The sequence below is a fragment of the Glycine max genome, chromosome 19, assembly GCF_000004515.6.
Source record: "Glycine max cultivar Williams 82 chromosome 19, Glycine_max_v4.0, whole genome shotgun sequence".
Taxonomy (NCBI): Eukaryota; Viridiplantae; Streptophyta; class Magnoliopsida; order Fabales; family Fabaceae; genus Glycine; species Glycine max.
The window spans coordinates 17,595,008-17,611,136 of record NC_038255.2 but is presented as its reverse complement, the minus strand read 5'-3'; the positions used below and the strand labels follow the sequence as shown (position 1 = coordinate 17,611,136).

Genomic DNA, 16,129 nt, shown 5'->3' with positions numbered 1-16,129 from the left:
AAATATAGTTATTTAATCATTGTAAACACAATCAAACAATTTTAACAATTATTTTCTATTTGCCACAAAAATAACTTAACTGTAAATACTAATCATACCTTAATTCATAGAGATGGCTTAGATGTTACCTCTTTTGAGATTTTACTGATATTGTTGTCGTCGTATGTAACATGTCCACTTTTCTTGGGGGAAATAGTTGTGAATTTGGATACATCACCCGTCATGTGCTTGGAACATCCACTGTCTATGTACCATTTCTTCCTTCTAGAGTCTTCTTTGTTATTCTCATCAGATTTTGTCATCAGACACAAGTTGACTTGGTCTTCTTCATGATCTTTGAGTAACCTGTTCCTAAAAATACTTTTGAAAGACAAAGAATCTAAAGAGGCCATTAATCTTGAAGTTATTAGACTTTCTACAAGAAACCTACTCTGATACCACTTGTTGGATCGAGTGGCCTCAGAATAATTAAGAAGGGGGGGGGTTGAATTAATTATTTCTAAACCTTTACTAATTAAAAATTACTCTTTTAAGGCTTTTACTAAATTGTTAAGAGAATGAGGAGTAGAAGAGAAAACTTAACCGAAAGTAAAAGCGGAAATTAAATGCACAGCGGAAAGTAAAAGAGTAGGGAAGAAGGAAACAAACACACAAGAGTTTTTATACTGGTTCGGCAACAACCCGTGCCTACCTCCAGTCCCCAAGCGACCTGCGGTCCTTGAGATTTCTTTCAACCTTGTAAAAATCCATTTACAAGCAAAGATCCACAAGGGATGTACCCTCCCTTGTTCTCTTTGAACCTAGTGGATGTACCCTCCACTAGAACTGATCCACAAGAGATGTACCCTCTCTTGTTCTTAGTCAAACCCAAGTAGATGTACCCTCTACTTGTACCACAAAGGATGTACCCTCCAATGTGTTAAGACAAAGATCTCAGGCTGTTAAACCTTTGATACTTTGTGAATGGGGATACAAAAGAATTCTCAGGCGGTTAAACCTTTGAACGCTTTTGTATTAGGGAATGGGAAGAATCAAAAGAATTCTCAGACTGTGTCATTTTGAATTATTTGACAAGGGAGAAGGGAGACACAAAAGAATTTAGGCGGTTAGTCCTTCGTTCTTTTGGAAAAGGGAGAAGAGAGACACAAAAAGAATTCAGGCGGTTAGTCCTTGGCGAATTCATTTTGGCAAAGGGAGAAGAGAACGAAAAGATGAATAGCATAAGTTTTCAAGGTTTGGAAAACCAGAAAACTTCAGAAAGCTTTTGGTACAAAGAAGAAGAAGAAGTTCAAAGAGATTCAAGGCTTGTAAAGGATTGTATGAAATGAGTGTTCAAGATTGAATGAATGAATTGATTGAAAATGCAAAACAAAGCCTTGCTTTTATAGACTCTTCATGTCTGGTCAAGAAGGCCATTCAGAAGAGTTATAACTTTTAGAAAAACTTAAAACCCATTTGAAAAAGTCAAAACCTTTTTGAAGAGTTACATCTTTAGATTTTTCAGAAACAAATACTGGTAATCGATTACCAAATAAGTGTAATCGATTACACAAAGCTTTTGAGTGAAACAATGTGACTCTTCACTTTTAAATTTGAATTTCAACATTCAAGGACACTGGTAATCGATTACCAAAACATTGTAATCGATTACAACCTTTTGAAAATATTTTGAACGTTGTAAATTCAGTTTGAAAACTTTTTCAAACTCATTTTGCTATTGGTAATCGATTACAACAATATGGTAATCGATTACCAGAGAGTAAAAACTCTTTGGTAAAGGTTTTGTCAAAAACTCATGTGCTATTCAAAGTTTTGAAAAAACTTTTTAATACTTATCTTGATTGAGTCTTTTCTTCATTCTTGAATCTTGATCTTGATTCTTGAGATCTTGAATCTTGAATCTTGATTCTTGATTGTAGACTTTCTTCTTGAGTCTTGAATTCTTCTTGATTCTTGAACTCTTGACTTGTTCGTGATTCACTTGAGTTGTTCTTTGATCTTTTGAGCTTTTTGTTCATCATCTTTTGTTGTCATCATTGTTATCATCAAAACACCTTTGAATAATTTTTGATTCATCATGAAGCTTTGCTTCCACACAAGGAGATGACCAATTTCATGGACGGAAGCATTGATGTTGCAATCGTTAAGGATTTCTATGCTAACCTCTATGATCTAGAGGATAACTCACCTAAGCTGTTGAGGGTCAGAGGTCAGTTGATCAAGTTTGATGCAGATGCTTTGAATACTTTTCTGAAGACCCCTGTGATCATAGAGGAGGGGGAAGAGCTACCTTCATACTCTAGATTCTGTCGTCTGAGGCCAGATCCACATGAACTGGCAGCCCGATTATGTATCCCTGGGAGGGGATTTGAGCTAAATGTAGATGGGCTGCCCTTGAAGATCCTGAGGAAGAATCTGACCACTTGTTCGCTTCCGGCAAGTGCACCGGATCACGTAAGTAGTATAAAACGGTAAGAACCGAGTATCGAACTCTCGGGGAACTTGAGTTACTTGGTAAAGCTATTTCAGTGAATAGGTGTCTAGTGTGAAAAGAGATGTGTTTACTATGAACAGGTGTGTAAACTAACTATTAGAAGGGAAAATCACGTGAGAAATGATGCGTAAAAACAAGTAGACGATAGGTTGGTCTTCCTAATAGGTGTTTGATGTTAGAAGGATATTCTCTACTTAACAATGCTCATGCGTTCTATGGTGTCTCCTGAAATGCTAAACCCTGATTCCTCATGATAATCTAGCCTAATCCTGATCAAGCATCGTCTGCAGATTCCTCTTGTTGGACTAAACTCAGCTAGGACCGCATTAAGACAAACATACAACAACTAGGTTACCGTTCCCTGATTCTTTGTGAAAATACGACAAACTAGTCCTGTCCTATCAAGTTCTAAGAATTAGACTAGTTTCCACTGTTGAATGATCCTAAAAGCATGATAGAATGAAGTTTTGATAGCACAGTGAACACACAAAACACCATTAAATAGATAAAAAGATATTTACATCAAGTACCTACAAGGAAGATCCACCAGAGGATTTAGCTTTCCATAACTGGGAATCTTCCTTTACAACAAAGAGAAGAGAATGAAAGATTGCAGAATTACAAGTAGTGGGGATGTCTCCTCCACCTCTAGGACCTCACAATCGCTCACAAACTCATCTCAAGCTCTCAGGATGACTTCCTCTTCTAGCTTTGGTCTCTGCAGATCTTCACACAACAAATTCTCTCAAACTCTCTGGAACTTGGACCTTTCTCTCTCTAGAACTCTTCAAATTTGCAGAAGCTTCAAGAAAAGGCCAAACTCCCCTCCAAAATCAGATTTCAGGCTAAAATAGGTGACTTTGTTCATGCTCGTGCGCTTAGTGCGGCTGTTCTCGCTCAGCGGATGGACTAAATGTTGGACCTTGTGGCCTCAATAACTTAAGAGGGATAGACTTGTAATGCAGAAGAAGCAACAACAATCAATTTAATAATGTTCTTTAAACATGCAAGGCAAAATTGATTGCAATAAAATAAATGAGATCAGGGAAGAGAGAATGCAAACATAGTTTTATACTGATTTGGCCACACCCTTGTGCCTACGTCCAGTACTCAAGCAACTCACTTGAGATTTCCACTATCTTTGTAAAATCCATTACAAAGTCTGAACCACACAGGGACAACCCATCCCTTGTGTTCAGATGCTTTACAACAAGAGACTCACAGTCTCTTAACCAATCTCATTGAATAAGAAGAATGGAAGAAGAATTCCCTCTTCAAGAGAAGAATATTACAATGAAGATCATGTAAGAATCCTTATAGATTTTGCAAGTGTTTGGCCAAGGATTTCTTTTTGAGAGAGCATTTGACAATGAAGTTCTTTTGGAATCTCTCTCATTGTCTTTTGATAGGATAAGACATTTTTGCCAAGCAAAACTCTCTCATAAAATTCATGCCCAAGTCACCTATTTATAGGCCTTTGATGGCCATTCACAAATCCAATGAAAAGATGTGACTGTTGGCAGATTTTCAGAAAACTCTCCACTGGTAATCGATTACAATGTTTGTGTAATCGATTACACAATTATAATTTGAAGGGTCATGACTTTTGAATTTGAATTTCAGAAGTTTCGTTGCTAGTAATCGATTACAGACATATGGTAATCGATTACATGTTGAAAATTAAAATTCAAAATCCTTTTCAACAGCTATTTCTCAACCCTGTCTTCTGGTAATCGATTACACTTCCTGGTAATCGATTACTAGAGTGTGTAATCGATTACCAGAGCCTTGGATGTCTTGAAAGCACTTTGTTTTAAGGCAAGGCTTGGTCTTTAGTGAATCTTGAAACAAGGCTTTGTTTGTTGAAGCAATCTTGAATTATTCTTGAAGCAAATGCATATCATTTCAAGCAGCCTTATTAGATTCTTCTTTGACATCATCAAAATCATGTATACATACATTCACATTCTCCCCCTTTTTGATGATGACAAACATGTGATTTCTTCTTTACACCATCAATGCTTGCATGATGTACATTCTCCCCCTTTCTCAAGCAAATTCTTCTTGATATCATCAAAACCTGCATGATTTATATTCTCCCCCTTTTTGATGATAACAAGCATTATCGAAGGCTTGATCTTTTTGACATCATCAAAATCTTCATGATTTACACCAAAGCGATGCGCTTAGCGGTATGGCCCTTCGCTCAGCAAACAAGCATAGCTCATCCTTCTTCCAGATTCTTCCTCACGCTTAGCCGAGGAATGTTGCGCTCAATGGATAGCTCACTAAGCCAGCAGATTGGCTTAGTGAGAGGGTGAAGATCAGCAATTCAAAACTTTCCTAATTATCCTGAAATTGAGAGAAAATGATTATTAAATACACAAAATGGGAGTACTACGTATTTATTACCTATCTTTAACAAAATGTAATTATAACACTACAAAATAACCATAAATTGGAGGAGTTTGATACAATTTACATAAGTTTTATACACAAAAGTTAGTTGTATTCACCGACTAACACCACTCTTGCTCAGACATGAAGCGTTCTTTCATTCTCCAACCTGGCCCCTACTTCTCACACTTCTGACATCACACTGGATAAGGCTAGGTTGATCTAGACATCATTCAGAAGATGGACATGAACTTGGGGTATATTATCTCAAGTCAGATTTCTATGATTGCACAACATGAGCATGACTCCTCGAGGATGGGTTTCCCTGCCCTCATCACTCCTTTATGCAAAACCCGGGGAGTCACTTCTGATTCATTATATTTTGAGAGTCTTAGTCCAGCCATTAATTTAGCTTATCTGAAGAAAAACTGTTGCAACCTCGATGACCCCTCAGTCACTTTGAGAGGGCCTCGCAAGACCAAGGGGAAGAGGTCAGAGACTCTCCCATCTTCTGAGATTCCCCCATCAGCTGCTCCTTCCACTACAGTTCCAACTTCTTCTACCCCATATGCATCTGCACCCTTACCAGCTCCTATTACAGCTCCTCCTACAGGACCATCTTCCTTTACTTTAGAGACATTATATGCTATGTTGCAGAGCCTGCACAGAGGATAGGTGACCATCATGCAGAGATTTAAAGCTCAGGCATGTAACCTATGATGAGCATGGAGGAGTTCCTTAGCCAGGTGGCTTGGCCAGGAGTCCAGCCTTATCCTTCGGGAGGGGGTGAGGCCTCCATAGCCCAAGACCCTGTGCCAGAGGAGGACGAGCCCATCCCTCCTGAGCCATTCATTTATGAGCTAGTCACAGAGATTGCTCAGGAGGAAGCAGCATCACCAGAGCTTGTTCCACAGTCATCCCCATCACCAACTCCAGTCCTTGAAGACCCAGAGTCATCTGTACCAGCACTAGTGCCTGATCAGCCTCTTGCTCAGGACCCTCCAGCTGCACCAGTATTGGATCTGAATGAGCATGCAGAGGATCATTTGCAAGATGATTGACATGATCTTAAATTTCATGCATTTTGAATAGTTTTATTATTATTCCGTCTTTAGTACATTTTATGTTTATGTTTCAATTTTTAATTTTTAGTTCAGTTTCTAAATTCAGTTTATAGTTATATTTTGTTTGGTAGCTTGTATAAAAGAATGATTGAACAATGCATTGATTATATTCAGTGGTTTGATGTCTGATTTGAAATTCGGTGTTTGTGATTAGTTTGAATGAAGCAATTGTATGATTTGAGTGGATTGGAATGTGTAAATCATATGCCTTGATCAAGCATGCAATCATTAGAAGTGAAAGAACATGAAATTAGGATTATGACTGAAAATGCTAGTCGATTTGTCAGATTGATTGTGAAGCAATGCGTTAACTGTAACCCAGTGAGAGTGTGATCTTAATTGTGAGAGAAACGATTAACATTGGGTAATGATTTTTGCATGAATCTCTGAAGTATGGAATGAATGCATGAATTTGAGGATGATGAAGGCCATGTTTGATTGCAAATAGCCACTTAGCCGAAAGATGACCATGTGCATGAATGATTTATCCCTTACACCCAGTTTGAGCTGAATAAATGTTTGATTGATTGAACCTTGAGCCTGCATAGTTTATCTACTGCTACCTTGTCTTAGGTTGTAGGAGAGCATCATTCATAGAAAGACTTGGTTCAAGGAAAAATTTGCCCCAAATTTGGGGGAGCTACTGGGTAAAAAGGAATGGAATGGTAAGAGCAGAGCAGCACACACAATCAAATGTATCAAAGTGTTAAAAAAACTGTAATTATAAAATAAGAGTGTGTGTGTGCTGCCATTTAATAATAATAAAGCTAAGTGCCAAAGGGCAAGTAATAGGATTGGGAATAAAAAGAAAAAAAAAAGTTGATCTATGGATGAATGATCTCCTAGAATCTAAGCTTTTGCATCCTAGAAAAACCATGAATTAATTGCAGCCTAGCCTCATTACAAGCCAAAGAAAAGTCCTTCTAATTCAATTTGTGTGTTTATAACTGTATAACATGAGATGAATTGCAAAGGTTGAGATCTGTGTTAGTTGTTGATGATTAAATAAGCCTAAACACTTGTACTTGAGTGAAACAATGACCATAAGGCCTTGGTTAATGATCCTTCCTTGATATCTGCCATTCCTACTAGCTTATTTCAGTTGTGAGTCCTAATCAAAATGTTCATATCTTTGTAAAGCTGCATGTTTTGTGAAGGGTTGTTGATTGAAGCATTTTAAGACATTCATTTCACGTGATTGAATTCTCTTGAGACAAACACAAGTTTTGTATAACCACTGTAGATATTGTTGATGCAATCCTACCCCGCAAGGGTATTGGATAAAAGACTCCAAGTAGATTGGGCCAGTGATGCAAGAGAAGGCCCTAAGGTTCTTATGAGTCTTAGGGTAGATTTTGGGCCCATGGGCTAAGTACGAGCCCACTTATTTTGTAAATATTAGATTAAGGTTTCATTATTTTTGGGCATTGTATTTTAGGGCTCCATAATGTAGGTAGGGTACCTTAGAAATATAGGATTTTTCAGCCCTTGTATTTTAGGGCACCTAGACTAGTTTTTGTATTAGGAGTAGTTTTGTAATTTCACATGCACTAAGTGAATATTTGATGTGTGTGGTTGGAAATAAATTTAATTGAATTAGTAGAAGCCCAATCCAATTAAATTTTAGAGGGGGAGGTGAGCATTTGCTTACTACACCCCATTGCCATATCATATAGTCACATTTTGTGCATGTCCTTCATGCTTTACATGCCTCATGACACCTAAGCACACTTAGTGGAGAATCTTGGAATTGATCTTGGATTAGTGGGCTGAACCATAACTAAAATTCACTAATCATAATTAGTGAAATTTTGACTCCAAAGTTTGGCTCCACAAATTCAATTTCAAATTCAAGTTAAATTTGAATTGAAATTAAAATTTCTCTCCAATTTTTGTGTGCATTTTTTTTGAACTTTGATCATTTGAATATTAAACTTCAGATTTCAAAGCTCATTTAGAGCACAAAATTTCGTGCTCTTCTCTCCCTCTCCCCTCATTCATCTCCTTCTTCCTCCAAGCTCTTATCCATGGCCTCCTATGGTGGTGAGCTTCTTCTAGACTCATCTTCTCCTTGAAGTGGCATCTCCTCTCTCTCTTCCTTTCTCCATTCCGCTGCCATTCATCTTCCAAGAAGCAAAGGAATCCATTGATGAAGAAGATCCTAGGCCTACAAGCTCAATGGAGCTTACATCATGTGGTATCAAGAGCATCTTCATCTAGGTGATGTTCTTTTGCTTCCTCTATCTTTTTGTTTGGTGAATTCTCTTTAATTCCTTGTTCTTCATCTTATTCTCCATGTATATCCTCCATTTTCTTGTGGTTTGGTTCTGTTTAGAGTAGATTCAAAAAAAATAAACCGATTAAATCTTAGATCTACACTTGTTCATGCATTTCTATGATTCAAATTTTGTAGATCTACTCTTGAATCTTGTTTTTGTGTTGATTTTAGGTTCTATCATTTTTCATTCATAATATTCTTGTGCTGAACCTTAGATATAAATTTTCTTCCAAAATATTGATTAAAAAAAAACACAAAAATCTAAGTGTAAATCACTTAATCCATATTGTCTTAGAGTCATGTTTAGTCATAGTAATTGTCACATTATGTTCTAAGTTTGTGCTGAATTTTATTTTGTTGATTGAATTCTAGATACATTTGTTCATGTATTCTTGTCATTCTTAGCCTATCTTTTTAATTTTGAGTCTAATTCATGCATGTTATTTAGTTCATAACATGTTCTAAATCAATTCCTAGAAGTAGTCTAGTTCTTGAACTTTTTTTTTTGTTTTCTAAGTTTCCTACATGATGCCTATGATGAAGTTGAGTTGTGGTGCTGAGTTGTGACTGGATTTGTGAATCAAAATAAGTCTTAAGCTCTATTGAATTGTGTTATTCAAGATAATTGAGCATAAGCAAACACAAATTGTAACTATCCAAGCCTTAAGCAACATAAACACTACTCTTGATTTCTAGGTTGAAATCGCTGGTGCTGGCAGCTTGAACATACGAACTTGTATAAATTACTGGGAATTGTTCACTACGTTTGTTCAGCTGAAAGTTTTACTGAATTTTCTAGACATCTGGACCAAAATTATAAAAAAGAAACAAGCGATTTGGATTAAAGGAAAAAATAAGAAAAATCGCACAAGTTGGCAGAAAAATCAGTGTCCAGGAAAAAAAAAGTGAAAGGAAAGTGTGCTTGTTGTTTTGGCTCAAAATTTGTTCTATAATTGGTGCCTATTTTATACCAATCCTATTTCTGAAATTTCAATTGAAAATTATTGTGAAAACAAGTGCCAAAACTAGAGGTTTCTTGAGTCTTTTTTTTTTAGAGTTTTTCTACTATACTCTAGAGCCATTCTAAGTTTCTCTTTGAGTCCTAGCTTGCTTTTATGTGCTTTTCATTGCTTTAATTGTTGAATAATACTTGAAAATTTGTCTTGTTAAAACTCTATTGGTTTAGCTTTCATTTCAATTTTTTGGTCTTTGGTTATTGCTTGTCTCTTTGTTTCCTTGCTTGTGAGTTGCCATATAGGGAATTGGAAAAGAGGATTGGTGTCATCCCTTGAAGAATTTGAGTCAAGAAGCAAGGGGACAACCAACTTAAGAGCTATTGGACTAAGAAGCACTCCAAATTGAGTGAAACACTAAAGAGAGAATAACCACCACAATTGAGGACTTTTTTTTGTAATTTTTTAATTGGCAATTTGTTTTGCTTTCAAATTTTGTAACAAAAAGGCCTTTCATTGGAAGTAAGTTGGGAGCCTCCAATAGGTCACCCTACTTCCATTTGTGTGTAATAATTTTAGGCAATTTTCCCTTAGGATAGTGAGTTTTTTGTTGGGAACCTTAAATGAGGTCATCCAAACACTCTTAGGATCTGCCTAGTTTGCATTTCTTGCACTTTAATTTCTTGCTTACTTTCATAGCTTATTTCATTTACCCTCCATTGTCAAACCACCTAGATAGCTTGCCTTTTACCAATTAGTTTTTACCTTATCTTTCACATCTCTTTTAGTGTTTATTTTGGCTAGTTTCAACCATAGTTTATTTTACCTTTTCTTTTCAAACCCCCAACAAGAAAGAACCATAACTTAGGAACCAACATAAGTCTTCATTCTTCATCTAGTGTTAATGGTGAGGGTTCTACTCCTAAGGACCCCTTGTATAAGATACTAGATGAATTGAGATCCCTTAAGTTGTGGAAAGAAAAACAAGAGAGAAAATAAAAAGGTAAAAAAAGAGTGGAAGAAATAAGTCAAGATGAAAGAGAGAAAATAAGAGAGGAAGAAAGAAGAAAAATAATGAAAGAAATGAAAAGAGAAAAACATGCCTCCTTTAGTAGTCATGACTCTTGCAAGAGTTTAAGTGAAGAACTTAGTGACTATTATAGAGGGTGCCATAGTTCACATACTAAACATCACTCCCAAAGAAGAGAAAATGAAAGAAAGCCTCAAGAGGCTAACATTAACCTCCCATACTTCCATGGGAACGACAATGTGGAGGCTTACTTAGATTGGGAAATAAGGGTAGAGCAAAAACTTAAAAGAAAGTTTACTTTAAAATCTTATGGCTCTCATTCTTATCCAAAGAAAGACCAAGGTCTAGGCATCTTAGGGGCAGCACCTTCTAAGCCCAATGATGATAAGGGGAAGAAAATAGAAAAGCAGCCCCCTAAGGCTAGTATGCAAGAAAAGACTAGCTCTATAAAGTGCTTTAAATGTCTTGGAAGAGGACACATTACTTCTCAATGCCCCACCAAGAAAACCATGATTATGAGGAGCCAAGACATTTATAGTAGCCAATATGAGGCTACTACTTCACCTTCCTCTAGTGAAAGTGAAGAAGCAAAAGGGGAAGAATCTAGTGAAGAAATCTACCCCCAAGAAGAAGGAAAACCTTTAATGGTTAAGGAGGAGTGTAAGAAGGTAAGTGTCTCCTCCAAGAGGTTAGCTAAGAAGGAAAGACATTTTTGAAATAAAGAAAAATATTAAAGAAATTTCCCTTCTTAGACAACCTCCACATTTTCTCCTTTGTAAAAAGACACTTGTTAGCATTGCCACACCTCTTGGGCTTGAGTTTATTCCTCTAGTAAAGGAGTTGTTGGATGAGGGTTTGGCTCGCAAGAGCTTAAATCCTTGTGCTTTGTTGGTGCCCAAAATAGGTATTATTAGGCACCAAATCCCTAAAATAGGTGGTATGATGAATGTTTTGAGTGGTGCAACCCTCTTTTGTGAAATCACTCGTGCACCCAATAACTTCATGATTTGTGTACATAGGGACTCATTAGGTAGGTTTGTTCTTATTTTTAGTTTCAATACAAAATTAGGTACTCATATGGGACACCTTAGGTTTGTCATAATTTTTTGTAGGAATAATCAACATGAAAATAAAGAAAAAGGTATGATTTATTCCATTACTTTCCTTAACTTTTTAAATAGTGATCAAGGGCTTCCCATGGACCCTAAGAGAATAAAGGTCATTCATGAGTGGCCTACTCCACCAAGTATAAGGGAAATTTGGGGCTTCAATATCTCAAAAAACTTTTACAAAAGGTTTGTCCCATATTTTTCTATACTTGTAGCACCACTCATTGAGTTGGTGAGGAACTATATTCTCTTATGGGAAGATGGCCAGGAAAGGGGTTTTCAAGAACCTCGGGATTTGAGGTCAAATACATTTCAAGGGGGAGGGAATGATGCAATCCTACCCCGCAAGGGTATTGGATAGAAGACTCCAAGTAGATTGGGCCAGGGATGCAAGAGAAGACCCTAGGGTTCTTATGAGTCTTAGGGTAGATTTTGGGCCCATGGGCTAAGTACGAGCCCACTTATCTTTGTAAATATTAGATTAAGGTTTCATTATTTTTGGGCCTTGTATTTAGGGCTCCATAATGTAGGTATGGTACCTTAGAAATATAGGATTTTTCAGCCTTTGTATTTTAGGGCACCTAGACTAGTTTTTGTATTAGGGGTAGTTTTGTAATTTCACATGCACTAAGTGAATATTTGATGTGTGTGGTTGGAAATAAATTTAATTGAATTGGTAGAAGCCCAATCCAATTAAATTTTAGAGGGGGAGGTGAGCATTTGCTTACTACACCCCATTGCCACATCATATAGTCACACTTTATGCATGTCCTTCATGCTTTACATGCCTCATGACACCTAAGCACACTTAGTGGAGAATCTTGGAATTGATCTTGGATTAGTGGGCTGAACCATAACTAAAATTTACTAATCATAATTAGTGAAATTTTGGCTCCAAAATTTGGCTCCACGAATTCAATTTCAAATTCAAGTGAAATTTGAATTGAAATTCAAATTTCCCTCCAATTTTTGTGACACTTAGGCTATAAATAGAGGTCATGTGTGTGCATTTTTTTGAACTTTGATCATTTAAATATTAAACATCAGATTTCAAAGCTCATTTAGAGCACAAAATTTCGTTCTCTTCTCTCCCTCTCCCCTCATTCATCTCCTTCTTCCTCCAAGCTCTTATCCCTAGCCTCCTATGGTGGTGAGCTTCTTCTAGACTCATCTTCTCCTTGAAGTGGCGTCTCCTCTCTCTCTTCCTTTCTCCATTCCGCTGCCATTCATCTTCCAACATGCAAAAGAATCCATTGATGAAGAAGATCCTAGGCCTACAAGCTCCAATGGAGCTTACATCATGTAATTTAGGTCTCCTTGTAATGGATTGCTAGAACCCTAGTTGGGGATTTCTAATGAACAGTTGATGTAAATACTTTTCATATCAAATTAAGTGTGTTTTATGTGTTCTTTGCTTCTATCAATTCTTTGTTGTTGCATGCCTTTGGTCTGATCACCCACTAGTGTGTATTGTTAGGGAACTTTAACACTGGGAAGTGTACTGTTTCCTTAGAACTTGATAGAGCAGGGCTAGATAACTGCATCACTAGGGATAGAGTGCAGGGTTTTATTTTTTCTTATGTTGTGAGTATAATTCTGTTTGAATTAAATCTAGTTCAACAAGAGGGATTTGAAAACGATGTTTGGTTTGAATTTGTCTAAACTTGCGAGGGATCGAGGTTTAGTACTTTAGTCTTCGACATAGAACACAAGAAAACTCTTAGTTAGAGAAATATCTTTATATGCATCAACTCATTTGTTAGAAAGACCGAACGCTTTTAAACCCCTGATGTCACTTTTAATTGCTTGCTTTTACTGTTTTTCTAATTAGGATATATCATACTTTTACTTCAATTCACAATTATTATTTTTTGTCAACAAAATGTCTGATTATTGAACAAAGCTTTGCAAAATAAACAAGTTCCCTGTGTTGGATACTCGGATCATTCCGTTTTAATTTAAAATACTTGACAACCTGGTGCGCTTGCTGGTATATCACTTCCCTTTTGATATAAGTGTTTGTAAATTTAAGAAAAAGGAACTATGTGGGGAAGCGAACAAGTAGCCTCTACATATTCCTTCCCATGGAAGTATGGGAGGTTGATGTTAGCCTCTTGAGGCTTTCTTTCCTTTTCTCTCCTATGGGAGTGAGGTCTAAGATGTGACCTATGCCTTCCTTCATAATAGTCATGAAGTTCTTCACTTAGGCTCTTCCAAGGGTCATGACTACTATAGGAGACATGTTTTTCTTTTCTTAATTATTTTAGTATTTTCCTTCTTTCTTCCTCTCTTATTTGTTCTCTCTCATCTTGGTTTATTTCTACCCTTTCTTTCCCTTTTTCTTTTCTTTCTAGTTTTTCTTTCCATAACTTGAGGGAACTCAACTCATCTAAGATTCTAGATAGAGGGTCCTTATGACTAGTACCCTCATCATTAACACTAGATAAATGATGACTCATGTTGGTTCCTAAGTTGTGGTTCTTTCTTGTTGGGGGTTTACAAAAGGTAAAAGCTAGGTCAAAAGAAATCAAGATAAGTATGATAAGCAAGAAGAAAGTATTATGCACTAACAAGATAAACTAGGCGTGACTAGTAAAGAAAATAAGCTATGAAAGTAAGCAAGAAATTAAAGTGCAAGAAATGTAAACTAGGTGGATCCTAGGAGTGTATGGATGACAACATTTAAGGTTCCTAACAAAATACTCACTATCCTAAAGGAAAATTGCCTAAATTATTGCACACAAATAGAAGTTTGGTAACCTATTGGAGGCTCCAGACACACTTCCAATGAAAGGCATTTTTGTTACAAAACTTGAAAGCAATGAAGGTAACTAAATTGCCAATTATAAAATTACAAAACAGTCCTCAATTTTGGTGGTTGTTCTCTCTATGGTGACTCACTCAATTTGGAGTGCTTCTTAGTACAATAGCTCCTAAAGCGGTTGGCCACTTGCTTCTTGACTCAAATTCTTCAAGGGATGGCACCAATCCTCCTTTCCAATTCCCTATATGGCATCTCACAAACAAGAAAAGAAAGAGACAAGCAATAACCAAAGACCAAAAAATGAAATGAAAGCTAAACCAATAGATTTTTAACAAGACAAATTTTCAAGGATTATTAAACAATTTAAAGCAATGAAAAGCACACAAAAGCAAGCTAGGACTCAAAGAGAAACCTATAATGGCTCTAGAGTAGAGTAAAAAACCTAAAAAAATAAGACTCAAGAAACCTCTAGTTTTGGCACTTGATTTCACAGTAATTTTAAATTCAAATTTCAGAACTTAGATTGGCATAAAATAGGCACCAATTATAGAACAAATTTCAAGCCAAAACAACAAGCACACTTCCCTTTCACCTTTTTTTCCTAGACCCTAATTTTCCTGCCAACTTGTGTGATTTCTCGTATTTTTTCCTTTTATCCAAATCACTTGGTTCCTTTTTTTAATTTTTGTCCTGAGGTCTAGAAATGTCAGTAAATATTTCAGCTCAAAATTTGTAGTGACAAATTCCCAATAATTTTTACAAGTTCGTATGTTCAAGCTGCCAGCACCAGCGATTTCAACCTAGAAATCAAGAGTAGTGTTTTTGTTGCTTATGGCTTGGATAATTACAATTTGTGTTTGTTTATTCTCAAATGTCTTGAATAATACAATTCAAGGGGGTACTTTCCGTACCCCCTGTTGTTGTTGCTGAGGGCTGGACCATCTGAGATTAGGGTGATTCCTCCATCTAGGGTTGTATCTGTTGCTAGAGAGGTCATAATTGTTCTGCTGTGGTTGATTTTGCTGTTGAGGTTGAGGAGGTCTATTGTAAATATTTGCAACATAAGCTTCAGGTTGCTCAATTGCTCCAGGTTGCTGCATGGAAGGGCAAAGGTCTGTATGGTGGTCAGCAGAGGAGCACAAACCACAAACCCTTGCGACAGGTACTGATTTCTGATTCAAGGCCAGCTGGGTTACCAAGTTAACAAATGCATCCAGTTTGCCTTCAAGCTTCTTAGTTTCAGATGATGCAGATGGGCTTGTAGCTACCTCATGCACGCCTCTAATGACTATGGCATCATTTCTGGCGCTAAACTGTTGGGAGTTGGAAGCCATCTTCTCAATTAAATTTCTGGCTTCAGCAGGAGTCATGTCTCCAAGGGCTCCACCACTGGCAGCATCTATCATACTTCTCTCCATATTGCTGAGTCCTTCATAAAAATATAGGAGAAAGAAGCTGCTCCGAAATCTGATGGTGAGGGCAACTGGCACATAGTTTCTTAAATCGCTCCCAGTACTCATACAGGCTCTCTCCACTAAGTTGTCTAATACCTGAGATATCTTTCCTGATGGCTGTGGTCCTGGAAGTAGGGAAAAGTTTTTCTAAGAATACTCTCTTAAGGTCATCCCAGCTCGTGATGGACCTTGGAGCAAGGTAATACAGCCAGTCCTTTGTCACTCCCTCTAATGAATGAGGAAAAGCCTTCAGAAATATGTGATCCTCTTGGACATCTGGGGGTTTCATGGTGGAGCAGACAATATGAAATTCCTTCAAATGTTTGTGCGGGTCTTCACCTGCAAGGCCATGAAACTTTGGAAGCAAATGAATCAGTCCAGTTTTAAGAACATATGGGACATCCTCATCAGGGTATTGGATGCACAAGCTTTCGTAGGTGAAATCAGGTGCAGCCATTTCCCTTAGAGTCCTCTCACGGGGTGGAGGTTGTGCCATGTTCTCAGAATGTGCAAAATCAGAATGCTC

General features: G+C 37.1%; 1 non-coding gene across 1 annotated transcript; it reads left to right on the top strand.

Annotated features, from left to right (window-relative positions):
- The first annotated feature begins 15,614 nt into the window (after positions 1 to 15,614).
- On the top strand, positions 15,615 to 15,721 carry LOC113000516 (small nucleolar RNA R71). Its single transcript, XR_003265849.1, has one exon. It is a non-coding gene; the product is annotated as a small nucleolar RNA R71 (small nucleolar RNA).
- Positions 15,722 to 16,129: the final 408 nt, after the last annotated feature.